The sequence below is a fragment of the Narcine bancroftii genome, chromosome 8 (assembly GCF_036971445.1).
Source record: "Narcine bancroftii isolate sNarBan1 chromosome 8, sNarBan1.hap1, whole genome shotgun sequence".
NCBI lineage: Eukaryota > Metazoa > Chordata > Chondrichthyes > Torpediniformes > Narcinidae > Narcine > Narcine bancroftii.
The window spans coordinates 118075779-118103258 of NC_091476.1; positions in this window are offsets into that span (position 1 = coordinate 118075779).

Here is a 27480-nt window from a genome sequence, read left to right on the forward strand (position 1 = left end):
TGATTCCCCGCGGCTGATTCCCTGCCTCTGATTCCCCGCCTCTGTTTACCCGCCTGTTTCCCCGCCTCTGATTCACCACCTCATATTCGCCGCCTCAGATTCCCTGCCTCTGATTCCCTGCCTCTGATTCCCTGCCTCTGATTCCCTGCATCTGATTTCCCGCCTCTGATTCCCTGCCTCTGATTCCCCGCCTCTGATTCCCCGCCTCTGATTCCCCGCCTCTGATTCCCCACTTCTGATTCCCCGCCTCTGATTCCACGCCTCTGATTCCACGCCTCTAATTCCCCGCCTCTGATTCCCCACCTCTGATTCCCCGCTTCTGATTCCCCGCCTCTGATTCCCCGCCTCTGATTCTCCGCCTCTGATTCCCCGCCTCTGATTTCCCACCTCTGATTCACTGCCTCCCTTTCCGCTCAACTTTCCTGGCCTACGTTTCCCCACATATCTTTCCCCGCCTCTGATTCCCCGCCTCTGATTCCACGCCTCTGATTCCCCGCCTCTGATTCCCCACCTCTGATTCCCCGCCTCTAATTCCCCGCATCTGATTCCCCGCATCTGATTCCCCGCCTCTGATTCCCCGCCTCTGATACCCTGCCTCCGATTCCCCGCCTCTGATTCCCCGCCTCTGATTCCCCGCCTCTGATTCCCCGCCTCTGATTCCCCGCCTCTGATTCCCCGCCTCTGATTCCCCGCCTCTTATTCCCCGCCTATGTTTACCCGCCTCTGTTTACCCGCCTGTTTCCCCGCCTCAGATTCCCTGCCTCAGATTCCTTGCATCAGATTCCCTTCATCTGATTCCCTGCCTCTGATTCCCTGCCTCTGATTCCCCGCCTCTGATTCCCCGCCTCTGATTCCCCACCTCTGATTCCCCCCTCTGATTCCCCGCCTCTGATTCCCCTCCTCTGATTCCCCGCCTCTGATTCCCCGCGTCTGATTCCCTGCCTCTCTTTCCCTTCCTCTATTTCCGTGCCTCTTTCTCTGCATCTCGTTTCCCACATCTCATTTCCCCCTTGTGATAACCCGCATCAGATTCCCTGCCACAGATTCCCTGCCTCAGTTTCCCTGCCTCAGATTCCCTGCATCAGATTCCCTGCATCAGATTCCCTTCATCTGATTCCCTGCCTCTGATTCCCCGCCTCTGATTCCCCACCTCAGATTCCCTACCTCAGATTCCCTGCCTCTGATTCCCTGCCTCTTATTCCCTGCCTCTGATTCCCTGCATCTGATTGCCCGCCTCTGATTCGCCGCCTCTGATTGCCCGCCTCTGATTTCCTGCATCTGATTCCCCGCCTCTGATTCCCCGCCTCTGATTCCCCGCCTCTGATTCCCTGCCTCTGATTCCCCGCCTCTGATTCCCCGCATCTGATTCCCTGCCTATCTTTCCCTGCCTCTATTTCCGTGCCTCTTTCTCTGCATCTCGTTTCCCACATCTCATTTCCCCCTTCAGATAACCCGCATCAGTTTCCCTGCCACAGATTCCCTGCCTCAGATTCCCTGCCTCAGATTCCCTGCATCAGATTCCCTTCATCTGATTCCCTGCCTCTGATTCCCCGCGGCTGATTCCCCACCTCTGATTCCCTGCCTCTGATTCCCTGCCTCTGATTCACTGCCTCTGATTCCCTGCATCTGATTGCCCGCCTCTGATTCCCCGCCTCTGATTCCCCGCCTCTGATTCCCCGCCTCTGATTCCCCGCCTCTGTTTACCCACCTGTTTCCCCGCCTCTGATTCCCCACCTCAGATTCCCTGCCTTAGATTCCCTGCCTCTGATTCCCTGCCTCTGATTCCCTTCCTCTGATTCCCTGCATCTGATTGCCCACCTCTGATTCTCCGCCTCTGATTCCCCGCCTCTGATTCCCCACCTCTGATTCCCCGCTTCTGATTCCCCGCCTCTGATTCCCCGCCTCTGATTCCCCGCCTCTGATTCCCCGCCTCTGATTCCCCACCTCTGATTCACTGCCTCCCTTTCCGCTCAACTTTCCTGGCCTACGTTTCCCCACATATCTTTCCCCGCCTCTGATTCCCCGCCTCTGATTCCACGCCTCCGATTCCCCGCCTCTGATTCCCCACCTCTGATTCCCCGCCTCTAATTCCCGCCTCTGATTCCCCTCCTCTGATACCCCGCCTCTTATTCCCCGCCTCTGATTCCCCGCATCTGATTCCCCGCATCTGATTCCCCGCCTCTGATTCCCCGCCTCTGATTCCCGGCCTCTGATTCCCCGCCTCTGATTCCCCGCCTCTGATTCCCCGCCTCTTATTCCCCGCCTATGTTTACCCGCCTCTGTTTACCCGCCTGTTTCCCCGCCTCAGATTCCGTGCCTCAGATTCCTTGCATCAGATTCCCTTCATCTGATTCCCTGCCTCTGATTCCCTGCCTCTGATTCCCCGCCTCTGATTCCCCACCTCTGAGACCCTGCCTCAGATTCCCTGCCTCTGATTCTCTGCGTCTGATTCCCTGCCCCTGATTCCCTGCATCTGATTGCCCGCCTCTGATTCTCCGCCTCTGATTCCCCGCCTCTGATTCTCCGCCTCTGATTCCCCGCCTCTGATTACCCGCCTCTGATTCCCTGCCTCAGATAACCTGCCTCTGATTCCCTGCCTCTGATTCCCTGCCTCTGAGTCCCCACCTCTGATTCCCCGCGTCCGATTCCGCACCCATGTTTCACCGCCTCTGTTGCTCTGCTTCTGATTTCCCGGCTCAGATTCACCGGCTCTGATTCCGCACCTCTGATTCCACGCCTCTCTTTCTGTGTCTCTGAATCCCCGCCTCTGATTCCACGCCTCTGATTACCCGCCTCTGATACCCTGCCTCTCTTTCCCTGCTTCTATTTCCGTGCCTCTTTCTCTGCATCTCGTTTCCCACATCTCATTTCCCCCTTCTGATAACCAGCATCAGATTCCCTGCCACAGATTCCCTGCGTCAGATTCCCTGCCTCAGATTCCCTGCATCAGATTCCCTTCATCTGATTCCCTGCCTCTGATTCCCCGCGGCTGATTCCCTGCCTCTGATTCCCCGCCTCTGTTTACCCGCCTGTTTCCCCGCCTCTGATTCACCACCTCATATTCGCCGCCTCAGATTCCCTGCCTCTGATTCCCTGCCTCTGATTCCCTGCCTCTGATTCCCTGCATCTGATTTCCCGCCTCTGATTCCCTGCCTCTGATTCCCCGCCTCTGATTCCCCGCCTCTGATTCCCCGCCTCTGATTCCCCACTTCTGATTCCCCGCCTCTGATTCCACGCCTCTGATTCCACGCCTCTGATTCCCCGCCTCTGATTCCCCACCTCTGATTCCCCGCTTCTGATTCCCCGCCTCTGATTCCCCGCCTCTGATTCTCCGCCTCTGATTCCCCGCCTCTGATTTCCCACCTCTGATTCACTGCCTCCCTTTCCGCTCAACTTTCCTGGCCTACGTTTCCCCACATATCTTTCCCCGCCTCTGATTCCCCGCCTCTGATTCCCCGCCTCTTATTCCCCGCCTATGTTTACCCGCCTCTGTTTACCCGCCTGTTTCCCCGCCTCAGATTCCCTGCCTCAGATTCCTTGCATCAGATTCCCTTCATCTGATTCCCTGCCTCTGATTCCCTGCCTCTGATTCCCCGCCTCTGATTCCCCGCCTCTGATTCCCCACCTCTGATTCCCCCCTCTGATTCCCCGCCTCTGATTCCCCTCCTCTGATTCCCCGCCTCTGATTCCCCGCCTCTTGTTTACCCTCCTGTTTCCCCGCCTCTGATTCCCCACCTCAGATTCCCTGCCTCAGATTCCCTGCCTCTGATTCCCTGCCTCTGATTCCCTTCCTCTGATTCCCTGCATCTGATTGCCCGCCTCTGATTCTCCGCCTCTGATTCCCCGCCTCTGATTCCCCACCTCTGATTCCCCGCTTCTGATTCCCCGCCTCTGATTCCCCGCCTCTGATTCTCCGCCTCTGATTCCCCGCCTCTGATTCCCCACCTCTGATTCACTGCCTCCCTTTCCGCTCAACTTTCCTGGCCTACGTTTCCCCACATATCTTTCCCCGCCTCTGATTCCCCGCCTCTGATTCCACGCCTCTGATTCCCCGCCTCTGATTCCCCACCTCTGATTCCCCGCCTCTAATTCCCCGCCTCTGATTCCCCTCCTCTGATACCCCGTCTCTGATTCCCCGCCTCTGATTCCCCGCATCTGATTCCCCGCATCTGATTCCCCGCCTCTGATTCCCCGCCTCTGATTCCCCGCCTCCGATTCCCCGCCTCTGATTCCCCGCCTCTGATTCCCCGCCTCTGATTCCCCGCCTCTGATTCCCCGCCTCTGATTCCCCGCCTCTGATTCCCCGCCTCTTATTCCCGCCTATGTTTACCCGCCTCTGTTTACCCGCATGTTTCCCCGCCTCAGATTCCCTGCCTCAGATTCCTTGCATCAGATTCCCTTCATCTGATTCCCTGCCTCTGATTCCCTGCCTCTGATTCCCCGCCTCTGATTCCCCGCCTCTGATTCCCCACCTCTGATTCCCCCCTCTGATTCCCCGCCTCTGATTCCCCTCCTCTGATTCCCCGCCTCTGATTCCCCGCGTCTGATTCCCTGCCTCTCTTTCCCTTCCTCTATTTCCGTGCCTCTTTCTCTGCATCTCGTTTCCCACATCTCATTTCCCCCTTCTGATAACCCGCATCAGATTCCCTGCCACAGATTCCCTGCCTCAGTTTCCCTGCCTCAGATTCCCTGCATCAGATTCCCTGCATCAGATTCCCTTCATCTGATTCCCTGCCTCTGATTCCCCGCCTCTGATTCCCCACCTCTGAGACCCTGCCTCAGATTCCCTGCCTCTGATTCTCTGCGTCTGATTCCCTGCCCCTGATTCCCTGCATCTGATTGCCCGCCTCTGATTCTCCGCATCTGATTCCCCGCCTCTGATTCCCCGCCTCTGATTCCCCGCCTCTGATTCCTCGACTCTGATTCCCCGCCTCTGATTCCCTGCCTCTGATAACCTGCCTCTGATTCCCTTCCTCTGATTTCCTGCCTCTGATTCCCTGCCTCTGAGTCCCCACTTCTGATTCCCCGCGTCCGATTCCGCACCCATGTTTCACCGCCTCTGTTGCACTGCTTCTGATTTCCCGGCTCAGATTCACCCGCTCTGATTCCGCACCTCTGATTCCACGCCTCTCTTTCTGTGTCTCTGATTCCCCGCCTCTGATTCCACGCCTCTGATTACCCGCCTCTGATACCCTGCCTCTCTTTCCCTGCCTCTTTTTCTGTGCCTCTTTCTCTGCATCTCGTTTCCCACATCTCATTTCCCCCTTCTGATAACCCGCATCGGATTCCCTGCCACAGATTCCCTGCCTCAGATTCCCTGCCTCAGATTCCCTGCATCAGATTCCCTTCATCTGATTCCCTGCCTCTGATTCCCCGCCTCTGATTCCCTGCCTCTGATTCCCCGCCTCTGTTTACCCGCCTGTTTCCCCGCCTCTGATTCACCACCTCATATTCGCCGCCTCAGATTCCCTGCCTCTGATTCCCTGCCTCTGATTCCCTGCCTCAGATTCCCTGCATCTGATTGCCCGCCTCTGATTCCCTGCCTCTGATTCCACGCCTCTGATTCCACGCCTCTGATTCCCCGCATCTGATTCCCCGCCTCTGATTCCCCTCCTCTGATACCCCGACTCTGATTCCCCGCCTCTGATTCCCCTCATCTGATTCCCCGCCTCTGATTCCCCGCCTCTGATTCCCTGCCTCTGATTCCCCGCCTCTGATTCCCCGCCTCTGATTCCCCGCCTCTGATTCCCCGCCTCTGTTTCCCCGCCTCTGATTCCCCACCTCAGATTCCCTACCTCAGATTCCCTGCCTCTGATTCCCTGCCTCTGATTCCCTGCCTCTGATTCCCTGCATCTGATTGCCCGCCTCTGATTCTCCGCCTCTGATTCCCCGCCTCTGATTCCCCACCTCTGATTCCCCGCTTCTGATTCCCCGCCACTGATTCCCCGCCTCTGATTCCCCGCCTCTGATTCCCCGCCTCTGATTCCCCACCTCTGATTCACTGCTGCCCTTTCCGCTCAACTTTCCTGGCCTACGTTTCCCCACATATCTTTCCCCGCCTCTGATACCCCGCCTCTGACTCCCCGCCTCTGATTCCCAGCCTCTGATGACCCGCATCTGATACCCCGCCTCTGATTCCCCGCCTCTGATACCCTGCCTCTGATAACTTTTTACTGATTCCCTGCCTCAGATTCCCTGCCTCCGATTCCCTGCCTCAGATTCCCTGCCTCAGATTCCCTGCATCAGATTCCCTTCATCTGATTCCCTGCCTCTGATTCCCCGCCTCTGATTCCCCGCCTCTGATTCCCCGCCTCTGATTCCCCACCTCTGTCACTACGCCTCTCTTTTGCCTGCACTCTTTCCCCTCCACTCTTTCCGTGCCTTTCTTTCCCTCCCTCAATTTCAACAACTCTGTTTGATCTGTTCCGTGTACCTCATTTTCAACATACAAGTTCCAACCACTATGTTTCGCCCATCTCTTTCGCCGCCTCTATTTATGCACCTATGTTTACCCGCTTCTGTTTACCCGCCTGTTTCCCCACATCTCTTTCCCCACCTCTGATTCCTCGCCTCTGATTCCTCGCCTCTCATTCCCCGCATCTGATTCCCCGCCTCTGATTCACCGCCTCCCTTTCCGCGCAACTTTCCTGGCCTACGTTTACCCACATCTCTTTCCCCACCTCTGATTCCACGCCTCTGATTCGCCGCCTCTGATTGCCCGCCTCTGATTTCCTGCATCTGATTCCCCGCCTCTGATTCCCCGCCTCTGATTCCCCGCCTCTGATTCACTGCCTCTGATTCCCCGCCTCTGATTCCCCGCATCTGATTCCCTGCCTATCTTTCCCTGCCTCTATTTCCGTGCCTCATTCTCTGCATCTCGTTTCCCACATCTCATTTCCCCCTTCAGATAACCCGCATCAGTTTCCCTGCCACAGATTCCCTGCCTCAGATTCCCTGCCTCAGATTCCCTGCATCAGATTCCCTTCATCTGATTCCCTGCCTCTGATTCCCCGCGGCTGATTCCCCACCTCTGATTCCCTGCCTCTGATTCCCTGCCTCTGATTCACTGCCTCTGATTCCCTGCATCTGATTGCCCGCCTCTGATTCCCCGCCTCTGATTCCCCGCCTCTGATTCCCCGCCTCTGATTCCCCGCCTCTGATTCCCCCCCTCTGTTTACCCACCTGTTTCCCCGCCTCTGATTCCCCACCTCAGATTCCCTGCCTCAGATTCCCTGCCTCTGATTCCCTGCCTCTGATTCCCTTCCTCTGATTCCCTGCATCTGATTGCCCACCTCTGATTCTCCGCCTCTGATTCCCCGCCTCTGATTCCCCACCTCTGATTCCCCGCTTCTGATTCCCCGCCTCTGATTCCCCGCCTCTGATTCCCCGCCTCTGATTCCCCGCCTCTGATTCCCCACCTCTGATTCACTGCCTCCCTTTCCGCTCAACTTTCCTGGCCTACGTTTCCCCACATATCTTTCCCCGCCTCTGAATCCCCGCCTCTGATTCCACGCCTCCGATTCCCCGCCTCTGATTCCCCAACTCTGATTCCCCGCCTCTAATTCCCCGCCTCTGATTCCCCTCCTCTGATACCCCGCCTCTTATTCCCCGCCTCTGATTCCCCGCCTCTGATTCCCCGCCTCTGATTCCCCGACTCTGATTCCCCACCTCTTATTCCCCGCCTATGTTTACCCGCCTCTGTTTACCCGCCTGTTTCCCCGCCTCAGATTCCCTGCCTCAGATTCCTTGCATCAGATTCCCTTCATCTGATACCCTGCCTCTGATTCCCTGCCTCTGATTCCCCGCCTCTGATTCCCCGCCTCCGATTCCCCACCTCTGATTCCCCCCTCTGATTCCCCGCCTCTGATTCCGCTCCTCTGATTCCCCGCCTCTGATTCCCCGCGTCTGATTCCCTGCCTCTCTTTCCCTTCCTCTATTTCCGTGCCTCTTTCTCTGCATCTCGTTTCCCACATCTCATTTCCCCCTTCTGATAACCCGCATCAGATTCCCTGCCACAGATTCCCTGCCTCAGTTTCCCTGCCTCAGATTCCCTGCATCAGATTCCCTGCATCAGATTCCCTTCATCTGATTCCCTGCCTCTGATTCCCCGCCTCTGATTCCCCACCTCTGAGACCCTGCCTCAGATTCCCTGCCTCTGATTCTCTGCGTCTGATTACCTGCACCTGATTCCCTGCATCTGATTGCCCGCCTCTGATTCTCCGCATCTGATTCCCCGCCTCTGATTCCCCACCTCTGATTCCCCACTTTTGATTCCCCGCCTCTGATTCCCCGCCTCTGATAACCTGCCTCTGATACCCTGCCTCTGATTCCCTGCCTCTGAGTCCCCACCTCTGATTCCCCGCGTCCGATTCCGCACCCATGTTTCACCGCCTCTGTTGCTCTGCTTCTGATTTCCCGGCTCAGATTCACCGGCTCTGATTCCGCACCTCTGATTCCACGCCTCTCTTTCTGTGTCTCTGAATCCCCGCCTCTGATTCCACGCCTCTGATTACCCGCCTCTGATACCCTGCCTCTCTTTCCCTGCTTCTATTTCCGTACCTCTTTCTCTGCATCTCGTTTCCCACATCTCATTTCCCCCTTCTGATAACCAGCATCAGATTCCCTGCCACAGATTCCCTGCCTCAGTTTCCCTGCCTCAGATTCCCTGCATCAGATTCCCTGCATCAGATTCCCTTCATCTGATTCCCTGCCTCTGATTCCCCGCCTCTGATTCCCCACCTATGAGACCCTGCCTCAGATTCCCTGCCTCTGATTCTCTGCGTCTGATTCCCTGCCCCTGATTCCCTGCATCTGATTGCCCGCCTCTGATTCTCCGCCTCTGATTCCCCGCCTCTGATTCTCCGCCTCTGATTCCCCGCCTCTGATTACCCGCCTCTGATTCCCTGCCTCAGATAACCTGCCTCTGATTCCCTGCCTCTGATTCCCTGCCTCTGAGTCCCCACCTCTGATTCCCCGCGTCCGATTCCGCACCCATGTTTCACCGCCTCTGTTGCTCTGCTTCTGATTTCCCGGCTCAGATTCACCGGCTCTGATTCCGCACCTCTGATTCCACGCCTCTCTTTCTGTGTCTCTGAATCCCCGCCTCTGATTCCACGCCTCTGATTACCCGCCTCTGATACCCTGCCTCTCTTTCCCTGCTTCTATTTCCGTGCCTCTTTCTCTGCATCTCGTTTCCCACATCTCATTTCCCCCTTCTGATAACCAGCATCAGATTCCCTGCCACAGATTCCCTGCGTCAGATTCCCTGCCTCAGATTCCCTGCATCAGATTCCCTTCATCTGATTCCCTGCCTCTGATTCCCCGCGGCTGATTCCCTGCCTCTGATTCTCCGCCTCTGTTTACCCGCCTGTTTCCCCGCCTCTGATTCACCACCTCATATTCGCCGCCTCAGATTCCCTGCCTCTGATTCCCTGCCTCTGATTCCCTGCCTCTTATTCCCTGCATCTGATTTCCCGCCTCTGATTCCCTGCCTCTGATTCCCCGCCTCTGATTCCCCGCCTCTGATTCCCCGCCTCTGATTCCCCACTTCTGATTCCCCGCCTCTGATTCCACGCCTCTTATTCCACGCCTCTGATTCCCCGCCTCTGATTGCCCACCTCTGATTCCCCGCCTCTGATACCCCGCCTCTGATTCCCCGCCTCTGATTCCCTGCATCTGATTCCCCGCCTCAGATTCCCCGCCTCTGATTCCCCACCTCTGATTCCCCGTCTCTGATTCCCTGACTCTGATTCCCCGCCTCTGATTCCCCGCCTATGTTTACACGCCTCTGTTTACCCGCCTGTTTTCCCGCCTCTGATTCCCCACCACAGATTCCCTGCCTCAGATTCCCTGCCCCTGATTCCCTGCCTCTGATTCCCTGCCTCTGATTCCCTGCATCTGATTGCCCGCCTCTGATTCCCCGCCTCTGATTCCCCGACTCTGATTCCCCACCGCTGATTCCCCACTTCTGATTCCCCGCCTCTGATTCCCTGCCTCTGATTCCCCGCCTCTGATTCACCGCCTCTGATTCCCCGCCTCTGATTCCCCGCCTCTGATTCCCCACTTCTGATTGCCCGCCTCTGATTCCCTGCCTCTGATTTCCCACCTCTGATTCCCCACCTCTGATTCCCCACTTCTGATTCCCCGCCTCTGATTCCCCGCCTCTGATTCCACGCCTCTGATTCCACGCCTCTGATTCCCCGCCTCTGATTCCCCGCCTCTGATTCCACGCCTCCGATTCCCCGCCTCTGATTCCCCACCTCTGATTCCCCGCCTCTAATTCCCCGCCTCTGATTCCCCTCCTCTGATACCCCGCCTCTTATTCCCCGCCTCTGATTCCACGCATCTGATTCCCCGCATCTGATTCCCCGCCTCTGATTCCCCGCCTCTGATTCCCCGCCTCTGATTCCCCGCCTCTGATTCCCCGCCTCTGATTCCCCACCTCTTATTCCCCGCCTATGTTTACCCGCCTCTGTTTACCCGCCTGTTTCCCCGCCTCAGATTCCCTGCCTCAGATTCCTTGCATCAGATTCCCTTCATCTGATTCCCTGCCTCTGATTCCCTGCCTCTGATTCCCCGCCTCTGATTCCCCGCCTCTGATTCCCCACCTCTGATTCCCCCCTCTGATTCCCCGCCTCTGATTCCGCTCCTCTGATTCCCCGCCTCTGATTCCCCGCGTCTGATTCCCTGCCTCTCTTTCCCTTCCTCTATTTCCGTGCCTCTTTCTCTGCATCTCGTTTCCCACATCTCATTTCCCCCTTCTGATAACCCGCATCAGATTCCCTGCCACAGATTCCCTGCATCAGTTTCCCTGCCTCAGATTCCCTGCATCAGATTCCCTGCATCAGATTCCCTTCATCTGATTCCCTGCCTCTGATTCCCCGCCTCTGATTCCCCACCTCTGAGACCCTGCCTCAGATTCCCTGCCTCTGATTCTCTGCGTCTGATTACCTGCACCTGATTCCCTGCATCTGATTGCCCGCCTCTGATTCTCCGCATCTGATTCCCCGCCTCTGATTCCCCACCTCTGATTCCCCACTTTTGATTCCCCGCCTCTGATTCCCCGCCTCTGATAACCTGCCTCTGATTCCCTGCCTCTGATTCCCTGCCTCTGAGTCCCCACCTCTGATTCCCCGCGTCCGATTCCGCACCCATGTTTCACCGCCTCTGTTGCTCTGCTTCTGATTTCCCGGCTCAGATTCACCGGCTCTGATTCCGCACCTCTGATTCCACGCCTCTCTTTCTGTGTCTCTGAATCCCCGCCTCTGATTCCACGCCTCTGATTACCCGCCTCTGATACCCTGCCTCTCTTTCCCTGCTTCTATTTCCGTACCTCTTTCTCTGCATCTCGTTTCCCACATCTCATTTCCCCCTTCTGATAACCAGCATCAGATTCCCTGCCACAGATTCCCTGCCTCAGTTTCCCTGCCTCAGATTCCCTGCATCAGATTCCCTGCATCAGATTCCCTTCATCTGATTCCCTGCCTCTGATTCCCCGCCTCTGATTCCCCACCTCTGAGACCCTGCCTCAGATTCCCTGCCTCTGATTCTCTGCGTCTGATTCCCTGCATCTGATTGCCCGCCTCTGATTCTCCGCCTCTGATTCCCCGCCTCTGATTCTCCGCCTCTGATTCCCCGCCTCTGATTACCCGCCTCTGATTCCCTGCCTCAGATAACCTGCCTCTGATTCCCTGCCTCTGATTCCCTGCCTCTGAGTCCCCACCTCTGATTCCCCGCGTCCGATTCCGCACCCATGTTTCACCGCCTCTGTTGCTCTGCTTCTGATTTCCCGGCTCAGATTCACCGGCTCTGATTCCGCACCTCTGATTCCACGCCTCTCTTTCTGTGTCTCTGAATCCCCGCCTCTGATTCCACGCCTCTGATTACCCGCCTCTGATACCCTGCCTCTCTTTCCCTGCTTCTATTTCCGTGCCTCTTTCTCTGCATCTCGTTTCCCACATCTCATTTCCCCCTTCTGATAACCAGCATCAGATTCCCTGCCACAGATTCCCTGCGTCAGATTCCCTGCCTCAGATTCCCTGCATCAGATTCCCTTCATCTGATTCCCTGCCTCTGATTTCCTGCATCTGATTCCCCGCCTCTGATTCCCCGCCTCTGATTCCCCGCCTCTGATTCCCTGCCTCTGATTCCCCGCCTCTGATTCCCCGCATCTGATTCCCTGCCTATCTTTCCCTGCCTCTATTTCCGTGCCTCATTCTCTGCATCTCGTTTCCCACATCTCATTTCCCCCTTCAGATAACCCGCATCAGTTTCCCTGCCACAGATTCCCTGCCTCAGATTCCCTGCCTCAGATTCCCTGCATCAGATTCCCTTCATCTGATTCCCTGCCTCTGATTCCCCGCGGCTGATTCCCCACCTCTGATTCCCTGCCTCTGATTCCCTGCCTCTGATTCACTGCCTCTGATTCCCTGCATCTGATTGCCCGCCTCTGATTCCCCGCCTCTGATTCCCCGCCTCTGATTCCCCGCCTCTGATTCCCCGCCTCTGATTCCCCCCCTCTGTTTACCCACCTGTTTCCCCGCCTCTGATTCCCCACCTCAGATTCCCTGCCTCAGATTCCCTGCCTCTGATTCCCTGCCTCTGATTCCCTTCCTCTGATTCCCTGCATCTGATTGCCCACCTCTGATTCTCCGCCTCTGATTCCCCGCCTCTGATTCCCCACCTCTGATTCCCCGCTTCTGATTCCCCGCCTCTGATTCCCCGCCTCTGATTCCCCGCCTCTGATTCCCCGCCTCTGATTCCCCACCTCTGATTCACTGCCTCCCTTTCCGCTCAACTTTCCTGGCCTACGTTTCCCCACATATCTTTCCCCGCCTCTGATTCCCCGCCTCTGATTCCACGCCTCCGATTCCCCGCCTCTGATTCCCCACCTCTGATTCCCCGCCTCTAATTCCCCGCCTCTGATTCCCCTCCTCTGATACCCCGCCTCTTATTCCCCGCCTCTGATTCCCCGCCTCTGATTCCCCGCCTCTGATTCCCCGCCTCTGATTCCCCACCTCTTATTCCCCGCCTATGTTTACCCGCCTCTGTTTACCCGCCTGTTTCCCCGCCTCAGATTCCCTGCCTCAGATTCCTTGCATCAGATTCCCTTCATCTGATTCCCTGCCTCTGATTCCCTGCCTCTGATTCCCCGCCTCTGATTCCCCGCCTCTGATTCCCCACCTCTGATTCCCCCCTCTGATTCCCCGCCTCTGATTCCGCTCCTCTGATTCCCCGCCTCTGATTCCCCGCGTCTGATTCCCTGCCTCTCTTTTCCTTCCTCTATTTCCGTGCCTCTTTCTCTGCATCTCGTTTCCCACATCTCATTTCCCCCTTCTGATAACCCGCATCAGATTCCCTGCCACAGATTCCCTGCCTCAGTTTCCCTGCCTCAGATTCCCTGCATCAGATTCCCTGCATCAGATTCCCTTCATCTGATTCCCTGCCTCTGATTCCCCGCCTCTGATTCCCCACCTCTGAGACCCTGCCTCAGATTCCCTGCCTCTGATTCTCTGCGTCTGATTACCTGCACCTGATTCCCTGCATCTGATTGCCCGCCTCTGATTCTCCGCATCTGATTCCCCGCCTCTGATTCCCCACCTCTGATTCCCCACTTTTGATTCCCCGCCTCTGATTCCCCGCCTCTGATAACCTGCCTCTGATTCCCTGCCTCTGATTCCCTGCCTCTGAGTCCCCACCTCTGATTCCCCGCGTCCGATTCCGCACCCATGTTTCACCGCCTCTGTTGCTCTGCTTCTGATTTCCCGGCTCAGATTCACCGGCTCTGATTCCGCACCTCTGATTCCACGCCTCTCTTTCTGTGTCTCTGAATCCCCGCCTCTGATTCCGCGCCTCTGATTACCCGCCTCTGATACCCTGCCTCTCTTTCCCTGCTTCTATTTCCGTACCTCTTTCTCTGCATCTCGTTTCCCACATCTCATTTCCCCCTTCTGATAACCAGCATCAGATTCCCTGCCACAGATTCCCTGCGTCAGATTCCCTGCCTCAGATTCCCTGCATCAGATTCCCTTCATCTGATTCCCCACCTCTGATTCCCCACTTTTGATTCCCCGCCTCTGATTCCCCGCCTCTGATAACCTGCCTCTGATTCCCTGCCTCTGATTCCCTGCCTCTGAGTCCCCACCTCTGATTCCCCGCGTCCGATTCCGCACCCATGTTTCACCGCCTCTGTTGCTCTGCTTCTGATTTCCCGGCTCAGATTCACCGGCTCTGATTCCGCACCTCTGATTCCACGCCTCTCTTTCTGTGTCTCTGAATCCCCGCCTTTGATTCCACGCCTCTGATTACCCGCCTCTGATACCCTGCCTCTCTTTCCCTGCTTCTATTTCCGTACCTCTTTCTCTGCATCTCGTTTCCCACATCTCATTTCCCCCTTCTGATAACCAGCATCAGATTCCCTGCCACAGATTCCCTGCCTCAGTTTCCCTGCCTCAGATTCCCTGCATCAGATTCCCTGCATCAGATTCCCTTCATCTGATTCCCTGCCTCTGATTCCCCGCCTCTGATTCCCCACCTCTGAGACCCTGCCTCAGATTCCCTGCCTCTGATTCTCTGCGTCTGATTCCCTGCCCCTGATTCCCTGCATCTGATTGCCCGCCTCTGATTCTCCGCCTCTGATTCCCCGCCTCTGATTCTCCGCCTCTGATTCCCCGCCTCTGATTACCCGCCTCTGATTCCCTGCCTCAGATAACCTGCCTCTGATTCCCTGCCTCTGATTCCCTGCCTCTGAGTCCCCACCTCTGATTCCCCGCGTCCGATTCCGCACCCATGTTTCACCGCCTCTGTTGCTCTGCTTCTGATTTCCCGGCTCAGATTCACCGGCTCTGATTCCGCACCTCTGATTCCACGCCTCTCTTTCTGTGTCTCTGAATCCCCGCCTCTGATTCCACGCCTCTGATTACCCGCCTCTGATACCCTGCCTCTCTTTCCCTGCTTCTATTTCCGTGCCTCTTTCTCTGCATCTCGTTTCCCACATCTCATTTCCCCCTTCTGATAACCAGCATCAGATTCCCTGCCACAGATTCCCTGCGTCAGATTCCCTGCCTCAGATTCCCTGCATCAGATTCCCTTCATCTGATTCCCTGCCTCTGATTTCCTGCATCTGATTCCCCACCTCTGATTCCCCGCCTCTGATTCCCCGCCTCTGATTCCCTGCCTCTGATTCCCCGCCTCTGATTCCCCGCATCTGATTCCCTGCCTATCTTTCCCTGCCTCTATTTCCGTGCCTCATTCTCTGCATCTCGTTTCCCACATCTCATTTCCCCCTTCAGATAACCCGCATCAGTTTCCCTGCCACAGATTCCCTGCCTCAGATTCCCTGCCTCAGATTCCCTGCATCAGATTCCCTTCATCTGATTCCCTGCCTCTGATTCCCCGCGGCTGATTCCCCACCTCTGATTCCCTGCCTCTGATTCCCTGCCTCTGATTCACTGCCTCTGATTCCCTGCATCTGATTGCCCGCCTCTGATTCCCCGCCTCTGATTCCCCGCCTCTGATTCCCCGCCTCTGATTCCCCGCCTCTGATTCCCCCCCTCTGTTTACCCACCTGTTTCCCCGCCTCTGATTCCCCACCTCAGATTCCCTGCCTCAGATTCCCTGCCTCTGATTCCCTGCCTCTGATTCCCTTCCTCTGATTCCCTGCATCTGATTGCCCACCTCTGATTCTCCGCCTCTGATTCCCCGCCTCTGATTCCCCACCTCTGATTCCCCGCTTCTGATTCCCCGCCTCTGATTCCCCGCCTCTGATTCCCCGCCTCTGATTCCCCGCCTCTGATTCCCCACCTCTGATTCACTGCCTCCCTTTCCGCTCAACTTTCCTGGCCTACGTTTCCCCACATATCTTTCCCCGCCTCTGATTCCCCGCCTCTGATTCCACGCCTCCGATTCCCCGCCTCTGATTCCCCACCTCTGATTCCCCGCCTCTAATTCCCCGCCTCTGATTCCCCTCCTCTGATACCCCGCCTCTTATTCCCCGCCTCTGATTCCCCGCCTCTGATTCCCCGCCTCTGATTCCCCGCCTCTGATTCCCCACCTCTTATTCCCCGCCTATGTTTACCCGCCTCTGTTTACCCGCCTGTTTCCCCGCCTCAGATTCCCTGCCTCAGATTCCTTGCATCAGATTCCCTTCATCTGATTCCCTGCCTCTGATTCCCTGCCTCTGATTCCCCGCCTCTGATTACCCGCCTCTGATTCCCCACCTCTGATTCCCCCCTCTGATTCCCCGCCTCTGATTCCGCTCCTCTGATTCCCCGCCTCTGATTCCCCGCGTCTGATTCCCTGCCTCTCTTTTCCTTCCTCTATTTCCGTGCCTCTTTCTCTGCATCTCGTTTCCCACATCTCATTTCCCCCTTCTGATAACCCGCATCAGATTCCCTGCCACAGATTCCCTGCCTCAGTTTCCCTGCCTCAGATTCCCTGCATCAGATTCCCTGCATCAGATTCCCTTCATCTGATTCCCTGCCTCTGATTCCCCGCCTCTGATTCCCCACCTCTGAGACCCTGCCTCAGATTCCCTGCCTCTGATTCTCTGCGTCTGATTACCTGCACCTGATTCCCTGCATCTGATTGCCCGCCTCTGATTCTCCGCATCTGATTCCCCGCCTCTGATTCCCCACCTCTGATTCCCCACTTTTGATTCCCCGCCTCTGATTCCCCGCCTCTGATAACCTGCCTCTGATTCCCTGCCTCTGATTCCCTGCCTCTGAGTCCCCACCTCTGATTCCCCGCGTCCGATTCCGCACCCATGTTTCACCGCCTCTGTTGCTCTGCTTCTGATTTCCCGGCTCAGATTCACCGGCTCTGATTCCGCACCTCTGATTCCACGCCTCTCTTTCTGTGTCTCTGAATCCCCGCCTCTGATTCCACGCCTCTGATTACCCGCCTCTGATACCCTGCCTCTCTTTCCCTGCTTCTATTTCCGTACCTCTTTCTCTGCATCTCGTATCCCACATCTCATTTCCCCCTTCTGATAACCAGCATCAGATTCCCTGCCACAGATTCCCTGCCTCAGTTTCCCTGCCTCAGATTCCCTGCATCAGATTCCCTGCATCAGATTCCCTTCATCTGATTCCCTGCCTCTGATTCCCCGCCTCTGATTCCCCACCTATGAGACCCTGCCTCAGATTCCCTGCCTCTGATTCTCTGCGTCTGATTCCCGGCCCCTGATTCCCTGCATCTGATTGCCCGCCTCTGATTCTCCGCCTCTGATTCCCCGCCTCTGATTCTCCGCCTCTGATTCCCCGCCTCTGATTACCCGCCTCTGATTCCCTGCCTCAGATAACCTGCCTCTGATTCCCTGCCTCTGATTCCCTGCCTCTGAGTCCCCACCTCTGATTCCCCGCGTCCGATTCCGCACCCATGTTTCACCGCCTCTGTTGCTCTGCTTCTGATTTCCCGGCTCAGATTCACCGGCTCTGATTCCGCACCTCTGATTCCACGCCTCTCTTTCTGTGTCTCTGAATCCCCGCCTCTGATTCCACGCCTCTGATTACCCGCCTCTGATACCCTGCCTCTCTTTCCCTGCTTCTATTTCCGTGCCTCTTTCTCTGCATCTCGTTTCCCACATCTCATTTCCCCCTTCTGATAACCAGCATCAGATTCCCTGCCACAGATTCCCTGCGTCAGATTCCCTGCCTCAGATTCCCTGCATCAGATTCCCTTCATCTGATTCCCTGCCTCTGATTCCCCGCGGCTGATTCCCTGCCTCTGATTCTCCGCCTCTGTTTACCCGCCTGTTTCCCCGCCTCTGATACACCACCTCATATTCGCCGCCTCAGATTCCCTGCCTCTGATTCCCTGCCTCTGATTCCCTGCCTCTTATTCCCTGCATCTGATTTCCCGCCTCTGATTCCCTGCCTCTGATTCCCCGCCTCTGATTCCCCGCCTCTGATTCCCCACTTCTGATTCCCCGCCTCTGATTCCACGCCTCTTATTCCACGCCTCTGATTCCCCGCCTCTGATTCCCTGCATCTGATTCCCCGCCTCAGATTCCCCGCCTCTGATTCCCCGCCTCTGATTCCCCGTCTCTGATTCCCTGACTCTGATTCCCCGCCTCTGATTCCCCGCCTATGTTTACACGCCTCTGTTTACCCGCCTGTTTTCCCGCCTCTGATTCCCCACCACAGATTCCCTGCCTCAGATTCCCTGCCCCTGATTCCCTGCCTCTGATTCCCTGCCTCTGATTCCCTGCATCTGATTGCCCGCCTCTGATTCCCCGCCTCTGATTCCCCGCCTCTGATTCCCCACCGCTGATTCCCCACTTCTGATTCCCCGCCTCTGATTCCCTGCCTCTGATTCCCCGCCTCTGATTCACCGCCTCTGATTCCCCGCCTCTGATTCCCCGCCTCTGATTCCCCACTTCTGATTGCCCGCCTCTGATTCCCTGCCTCTGATTTCCCACCTCTGATTCCCCACCTCTGATTCCCCACTTCTGATTCCCCGCCTCTGATTCCCCGCCTCTGATTCCACGCCTCTGATTCCACGCCTCTGATTCCCCGCCTCTGATTCCCCGCCTCTGATTCCACGCCTCCGATTCCCCGCCTCTGATTCCCCACCTCTGATTCCCCGCCTCTAATTCCCCGCCTCTGATTCCCCTCCTCTGATACCCCGCCTCTTATTCCCCGCCTCTGATTCCACGCATCTGATTCCCCGCATCTGATTCCCCGCCTCTGATTCCCCGCCTCTGATTCCCCGCCTCTGATTCCCCGCCTCTGATTCCCCGCCTCTGATTCCCCACCTCTTATTCCCCGCCTATGTTTACCCGCCTCTGTTTACCCGCCTGTTTCCCCGCCTCATATTCCCTGCCTCAGATTCCTTGCATCAGATTCCCTTCATCTGATTCCCTGCCTCTGATTCCCTGCCTCTGATTCCCCGCCTCTGATTCCCCGCCTCTGATTCCCCACCTCTGATTCCCCCCTCTGATTCCCCGCCTCTGATTCCGCTCCTCTGATTCCCCGCCTCTGATTCCCCGCGTCTGATTCCCTGCCTCTCTTTCCCTTCCTCTATTTCCGTGCCTCTTTCTCTGCATCTCGTTTCCCACATCTCATTTCCCCCTTCTGATAACCCGCATCAGATTCCCTGCCACAGATTCCCTGCATTAGTTTCCCTGCCTCAGATTCCCTGCATCAGATTCCCTGCATCAGATTCCCTTCATCTGATTCCCTGCCTCTGATTCCCCGCCTCTGATTCCCCACCTCTGAGACCCTGCCTCAGATTCCCTGCCTCTGATTCTCTGCGTCTGATTACCTGCACCTGATTCCCTGCATCTGATTGCCCGCCTCTGATTCTCCGCATCTGATTCCCCGCCTCTGATTCCCCACCTCTGATTCCCCACTTTTGATTCCCCGCCTCTGATTCCCCGCCTCTGATAACCTGCCTCTGATTCCCTGCCTCTGATTCCCTGCCTCTGAGTCCCCACCTCTGATTCCCCGCGTCCGATTCCGCACCCATGTTTCACCGCCTCTGTTGCTCTGCTTCTGATTTCCCGGCTCAGATTCACCGGCTCTGATTCCGCACCTCTGATTCCACGCCTCTCTTTCTGTGTCTCTGAATCCCCGCCTCTGATTCCACGCCTCTGATTACCCGCCTCTGATACCCTGCCTCTCTTTCCCTGCTTCTATTTCCGTACCTCTTTCTCTGCATCTCGTTTCCCACATCTCATTTCCCCCTTCTGATAACCAGCATCAGATTCCCTGCCACAGATTCCCTGCCTCAGTTTCCCTGCCTCAGATTCACTGCATCAGATTCCCTGCATCAGATTCCCTTCATCTGATTCCCTGCCTCTGATTCCCCGCCTCTGATTCCCCACCTCTGAGACCCTGCCTCAGATTCCCTGCCTCTGATTCTCTGCGTCTGATTCCCTGCCCCTGATTCCCTGCATCTGATTGCCCGCCTCTGATTCTCCGCCTCTGATTCCCCGCCTCTGATCCTCCGCCTCTGATTCCCCACCTCTGATTACCCGCCTCTGATTCCCTGCCTCAGATAACCTGCCTCTGATTCCCTGCCTCTGATTCCCTGCCTCTGAGTCCCCACCTCTGATTCCCCGCGTCCGATTCCGCACCCATGTTTCACCGCCTCTGTTGCTCTGCTTCTGATTTCCCGGCTCAGATTCACCGGCTCTTATTCCGCACCTCTGATTCCACGCCTCTCTTTCTGTGTCTCTGAATCCCCGCCTCTGATTCCACGCCTCTGATTACCCGCCTCTGATACCCTGCCTCTCTTTCCCTGCTTCTATTTCCGTGCCTCTTTCTCTGCATCTCGTTTCCCACATCTCATTTCCCCCTTCTGATAACCAGCATCAGATTCCCTGCCACAGATTCCCTGCGTCAGATTCCCTGCCTCAGATTCCCTGCATCAGATTCCCTTCATCTGATTCCCTGCCTCTGATTCCCCGCGGCTGATTCCCTGCCTCTGATTCCCCGCCTCTGTTTACCCGCCTGTTTCCCCGCCTCTGATTCACCACCTCATATTCGCCGCCTCAGATTCCCTGCCTCTGATTCCCTGCCTCTGATTCCCTGCCTCTGATTCCCTGCATCTGATTTCCCGCCTCTGATTCCCTGCCTCTGATTCCCCGCCTCTGATTCCCCGCCTCTGATTCCCCGCCTCTGATTCCCCACTTCTGATTCCCCGCCTCTGATTCCACGCCTCTTATTCCACGCCTCTGATTCCCCGCCTCTGATTGCCCACCTCTGATTCCCCGCCTCTGATACACCGCCTCTGATTCCCCGCCTCTGATTCCCTGCATCTGATTCCCCGCCTCAGATTCCCCGCCTCTGATTCCCCGCCTCTGATTCCCCGTCTCTGATTCCCTGACTCTGATTCCCCGCCTCTGATTCCCCGCCTATGTTTACACGCCTCTGTTTACCCGCCTGTTTTCCCGCCTCTGATTCCCCACCACAGATTCCCTGCCTCAGATTCCCTGCCCCTGATTCCCTGCCTCTGATTCCCTGCCTCTGATTCCCTGCATCTGATTGCCCGCCTCTGATTCCCCGCCTCTGATTCCCCGCCTCTGATTCCCCACCGCTGATTCCCCACTTCTGATTCCCCGCCTCTGATTCCCTGCCTCTGATTCCCCGCCTCTGATTCACCGCCTCTGATACCCCGCCTCTGATTCCCCGCCTCTGATTCCCCACTTCTGATTGCCCGCCTCTGATTCCCTGCCTCTGATTTCCCACCTCTGATTCCCCACCTCTGATTCCCCATTTCTGATTCCCCGCCTCTGATTCCCCGCCTCTGATTCCACGCCTCTGATTCCACGCCTCTGATTCCCCGCCTCTGATTCCCCGCCTCTGATTCCCCTCCTCTGATATCCCGACTCTGATTCCCCGCCTCTGATTCCCCGCATCTGATTCCCCGCCTCTGATTCCCCTCCTCTGATTCCCCGCCTCTGATTCCCCGCCTCTGATTCCCCGCCTCTGATTCCCCGCCTCTGATTCCCCGCCTGTGTTTACCTGCCTCAGTTTACACGCCTGTTTCCCCGCCTCTGATTCCCCACCTCAGATTCCCTACCTCAGATTCCCTGCCTCTGATTCCCTGCCTCTGATTCCCTGCCTCTGATTCCCTGCATCTGATTGCCCGCCTCTGATTCTCCGCCTCTGATTCCCCGCTTCTGATTCCCCACCTCTGATTCCCCGCTTCTGATTCCCCGCCTCTGATTCCCCGCCTCTGATTCCCCGCCTCTGATTCCCCGCCTCTGATTCCCCACCTCTGATTCACTGCCGCTCTTTCCGCTCAACTTTCCTGGCCTACGTCTCCCCACATATCTTTCCCCGCCTCTGATACCCCGCCTCTGACTCCCCGCCTCTGATTCCCCGCCTCTGATGACCCGCATCTGATACCCCGCCTCTGATTCCCCGCCTCTGATACCCTGCCTCTGATAACTTTTTACTGATTCCCTGCCTCAGATTCCCTGCCTCCGATTCCCTGCCTCAGATTCCCTGCCTCAGATTCCCTGCATCAGATTCCCTTCATCTGATTCCCTGCCTCTGATTCCCCGCCTCTGATTCCCTGCCTCTGATTCCCCGCCTCTGTTTACCCGCCTGTTTCCCCGCCTCTGATTCACCACCTCATATTCGCCGCCTCAGATTCCCTGCCTCTGATTCCCCGCCTCTGTTTACCCGCCTGTTTTCCCGCCTCTGATTCCCCACCACAGATTCCCTGCCTCAGATTCCCTGCCCCTGATTCCCTGCCTCTGATTCCCTGCCTCTGATTCCCTGCATCTGATTGCCCGCCTCTGATTCCCCGCCTCTGATTCCCCGCCTCTGATTCCCCACCGCTGATTCCCCACTTCTGATTCCCCGCCTCTGATTCCCTGCCTCTGATTCCCCGCCTCTGATTCACCGCCTCTGATTCCCCGCCTCTGATTCCCCGCCTCTGATTCCCCACTTCTGATTGCCCGCCTCTGATTCCCTGCCTCTGATTTCCCACCTCTGATTCCCCACCTCTGATTCCCCATTTCTGATTCCCCGCCTCTGATTCCCCGCCTCTGATTCCACGCCTCTGATTCCACGCCTCTGATTCCCCGCCTCTGATTCCCCGCCTCTGATTCCCCTCCTCTGATATCCCGACTCTGATTCCCCGCCTCTGATTCCCCGCATCTGATTCCCCGCCTCTGATTCCCCTCCTCTGATTCCCCGCCTCTGATTCCCCGCCTCTGATTCCCCGCCTCTGATTCCCCGCCTCTGATTCCCCGCCTGTGTTTACCTGCCTCAGTTTACACGCCTGTTTCCCCGCCTCTGATTCCCCACCTCAGATTCCCTACCTCAGATTCCCTGCCTCTGATTCCCTGCCTCTGATTCCCTGCCTCTGATTCCCTGCATCTGATTGCCCGCCTCTGATTCTCCGCCTCTGATTCCCCGCTTCTGATTCCCCACCTCTGATTCCCCGCTTCTGATTCCCCGCCTCTGATTCCCCGCCTCTGATTCCCCGCCTCTGATTCCCCGCCTCTGATTCCCCACCTCTGATTCACTGCCGCTCTTTCCGCTCAACTTTCCTGGCCTACGTCTCCCCACATATCTTTCCCCGCCTCTGATACCCCGCCTCTGACTCCCCGCCTCTGATTCCCCGCCTCTGATGACCCGCATCTGATACCCCGCCTCTGATTCCCCGCCTCTGATACCCTGCCTCTGATAACTTTTTACTGATTCCCTGCCTCAGATTCCCTGCCTCCGATTCCCTGCCTCAGATTCCCTGCCTCAGATTCCCTGCATCAGATTCCCTTCATCTGATTCCCTGCCTCTGATTCCCCGCCTCTGATTCCCTGCCTCTGATTCCCCGCCTCTGTTTACCCGCCTGTTTCCCCGCCTCTGATTCACCACCTCATATTCGCCGCCTCAGATTCCCTGCCTCTGATTCCCTGCCTCTGATTCCCTGCCTCAGATTCCCTGCATCTGATTGCCCGCCTCTGATTCCCTGCCTCTGATTCCCCGCCTCTGATTCCCCGCCTCTGATTCCCCGACTCTGATTCCCTACCTCTGATTCCCCACTTCTGATTCCCCGCCTCTGATTCCCCGCCTCTGATTCCATGCCTCTGATTCCCCGCCTCTGATTCCCCGCATCTGATTCCCCGCCTCAGATTCCCCGCCTATGATTTCCCGGCTCTGATTCCCCGCCTCTGATTCCCCGACTCTGATTCTCCGCCTCTGATTCCCCACCTATGTTTACCCGCCTCTGTTTACCCGCCTGTTTTCCCGCCTCTGATTCCCCACCACAGATTCCCTGCATCAGATTCCCTGCCTCTGATTCCCTGCCTCTGATTCCCTGCCTCTGATTCACTGCATCTGATTGCCCGCCTCTGATTCCCCGCCTCTGATTCCCCGCCTCTGATTCCCCACCTCTGATTCCCCACTTCTGATTCCCCGCCTCTGATTCCCCGCCTCTGATTCCCCGCCTCTGATTCACCGCCTCTGATTCCCCGCCTCTGAGTCCCCGCCTCTGATTCCCCACTTCTGATTGCCCGCCTCTGATTCCCTGCCTATGATTCCCCGCCTCTTATTCCCCGCCTATGTTTACCCGCCTCTGTTTACCCGCCTGTTTCCCCGCCTCAGATTCCCTGCCTCAGATTCCCTGCATCAGATTCCCTGCATCAGATTCCCTTCATCTGATTCCCTGCCCCTGATTCCCCGCCTCTGATTCCCCACCTCTGAGACCCTGCCTCAGATTCCCTGCCTCTGATTCTCTGTGTCTGATTCCCTGCCCCTGATTCCCTGCATCTGATTGCCCGCCTCTGATTCTCCGCCTCTGATTCCCCGCCTCTGATACTCCGCCTCTGATTCCCCGCCTCTGATTACCCGCCTCTGATTCCCTGCCTCAGATAACCTGCCTCTGATTCCCTGCCTCTGATTCCCTGCCTCTGAGTCCCCACCTCTGATTCCCCGCGTCCGATTCCGCACCCATGTTTCACCGCCTCTGTTGCTCTGCTTCTGATTTCCCGGCTCAGATTCACCGGCTCTGATTCCGCACCTCTGATTCCACGCCTCTCTTTCTGTGTCTCTGAATCCCCGCCTCTGATTCCACGCCTCTGATTACCCGCCTCTGATACCCTGCCTCTCTTTCCCTGCTTCTATTTCCGTGCCTCTTTCTCTGCATCTCGTTTCCCACATCTCATTTCCCCCTACTGATAACCAGCATCAGATTCCCTGCCACAGATTCCCTGCGTCAGATTCCCTGCCTCAGATTCCCTGCATCAGATTCCCTTCATCTGATTCCCTGCCTCTGATTCCCCGCGGCTGATTCCCTGCCTCTGATTCCCCGCCTCTGTTTACCCGCCTGATTCCCCGCCTCTGATTCACCACCTCATATTCGCCGCCTCAGATTCCCTGCCTCTGATTCCCTGCCTCTGATTCCCTGCCTCTGATTCCCTGCATCTGACTTCCCGCCTCTGATTCCCTGCCTCTGATTCCCCGCCTCTGATTCCCTGCCTCTGATTCCCCGCCTCTGATTCCCCACTTCTGATTCCCCACCTCTGATTCCATGCCTCTGATTCCACGCCTCTGATTCCCCGCCTCTGATTGCCCACCTCTGATTCCCCGCCTCTGATACCCCGCCTCTGATTCCCCGCCTCTGATTCCCTGCATCTGATTCCCCGCCTCAGATTCCCCGCCTCTGATTCCCCGCCTCTGATTCCCCGTCTCTGATTCCCTGACTCTGATTCCCCGCCTCTGATTCCCCGCCTATGTTTACACGCCACTGTTTACCCGCCTGTTTTCCCGCCTCTGATTCCCCACCACAGATTCCCTGCCTCAGATTCCCTGCCCCTGATTGCCCGCCTCTGATTCCCCGCCTCTGATTCCCCGCCTCTGATTCCCCACCGCTGATTCCCCACTTCTGATTCCCCGCCTCTGATTCCCTGCCTCTGATTCCCCGCCTCTGATTCACCGCCTCTGATTCCCCGCCTCTGATTCCCCGCCTCTGATTCCCCACTTCTGATTGCCCGCCTCTGATTCCCTGCCTCTGATTTCCCACCTCTGATTCCCCACCTCTGATTCCCCACTTCTGATTCCCCGTCTCTGATTCCCCGCCTCTGATTCCACGCCTCTGATTCCACGCCTCTGATTCCCCGCCTCTGATTCCCCGCCTCTGATTCCCCTCCTCTGATACCCCGACTCTGATTCCCCGCCTCTGATTCCCCGCATCTGATTCCCCGCCTCTGATTCCCCTCCTCTGATTCCCCGCCTCTGATTCCCCGCCTCTGATTCCCCGCCTCTGATTCCCCGCCTCTGATTCCCCGCCTGTGTTTACCTGCCTCAGTTTACACGCCTGTTTCCCCGCCTCTGATTCCCCACCTCAGATTCCCTACCTCAGATTCCCTGCCTCTGATTCCCTGCCTCTGATTCCCTGCCTCTGATTCCCTGCATCTGATTGCCCGCCTCTGATTCTCCGCCTCTGATTCCCCGCTTCTGATTCCCCACCTCTGATTCCCCGCTTCTGATTCCCCGCCTCTGATTCCCCGCCTCTGATTCCCCGCCTCTGATTCCCCGCCTCTGATTCCCCACCTCTGATTCACTGCCGCTCTTTCCGCTCAACTTTCCTGGCCTACGTCTCCCCACATATCTTTCCCCGCCTCTGATACCCCGCCTCTGACTCCCCGCCTCTGATTCCCTGCCTCTGAATACCCGCATCTGATACCCCGCCTCTGATTCCCCGCCTCTGATACCCTGCCTCTGATAACTTTTTACTGATTCCCTGCCTCAGATTCCCTGCCTCCGATTCCCTGCCTCAGATTCCCTGCCTCAGATTCCCTGCATCAGATTCCCTTCATCTGATTCCCTGCCTCTGATTACCCGCCTCTGATTCCCCAAATCTGATTCCCCGCCTCTGATTCCCCACCTCTGTCTCTACGCCTCTTTTTTTGCCTGCACTCTTTCCCCTCCACTCTTTCCGTGCCTCTCTTTCCCTCCCTCAATTTCAACAACTCTGTTTGATCTGTTCCGTTTACCTCATTTTCAACATACAAGTTCCAACCACTATGTTTCGCCCATCTCTTTCGCCGCCTCTATTTATGCACCTATGTTTACCCGCTTCTGCTTACCCGCCTGTTTCCCCACATCTCTGTCCCCAACTCTGATTCCACGCCTCTGATTCCCCGCCTCTCATTCCCCGCATCTGATTCCCCGCCTCTGATTCACCGCCTCCCTTTCCGCGCAACTTTCCTGGCCTACGTTTACCCACATCTCTTTCCCCACCTCTGATTCCACGCCTCTGATTCGCCGCCTCTGATTGCCCGCTTCTGATTTCCTGCATCTGATTCCCTGCCTCTGATTCCCCGCCTCTGATTCCCCGCCTCTGATTCCCTGCCTCTGATTCCCCGCCTCTGATTCCCCGCATCTGATTCCCTGCCTATCTTTCCCTGCCTCTATTTCCGTGCCTCTTTCTCTGCATCTCGTTTCCCACATCTCATTTCCCCCTTCAGATAACCCGCATCAGTTTCCCTGCCACAGATTCCCTGCCTCAGATTCCCTGCCTCAGATTCCCTGCATCAGATTCCCTTCATCTGATTCCCTGCCTCTGATTCCCCGCGGCTGATTCCCCACCTCTGATTCCCTGCCTCTGATTCCCTGCCTCTGATTCACTGCCTCTGATTCCCTGCATCTGATTGCCCGCCTCTGATTCCCTGCCTCTGATTCCCCGCCTCTGATTCCCCGCCTCTGATTCCCCGCCTCTGATTCCCCACCTCTGATTCCCCACTTCTGATTCGCCGCCTCTGATTCCCCGTCTCTGATTCCACGCCTCTGATTCCCCGCCTCTGATTCCGCGCCTCTGATTCCCTGCCTCTGATTCCCCGCCTCTGATTCCCCGCCTCTGTTTACCCACCTGTTTCCCCGCCTCTGATTCCCCACCTCAGATTCCCTGCCTCAGATTCCCTGCCTCTGATTCCCTGCCTCTGATTCCCTTCCTCTGATTCCCTGCATCTGATTGCCCGCCTCTGATTCTCCGCCTCTGATTCCCCGCCTCTGATTCCCCACC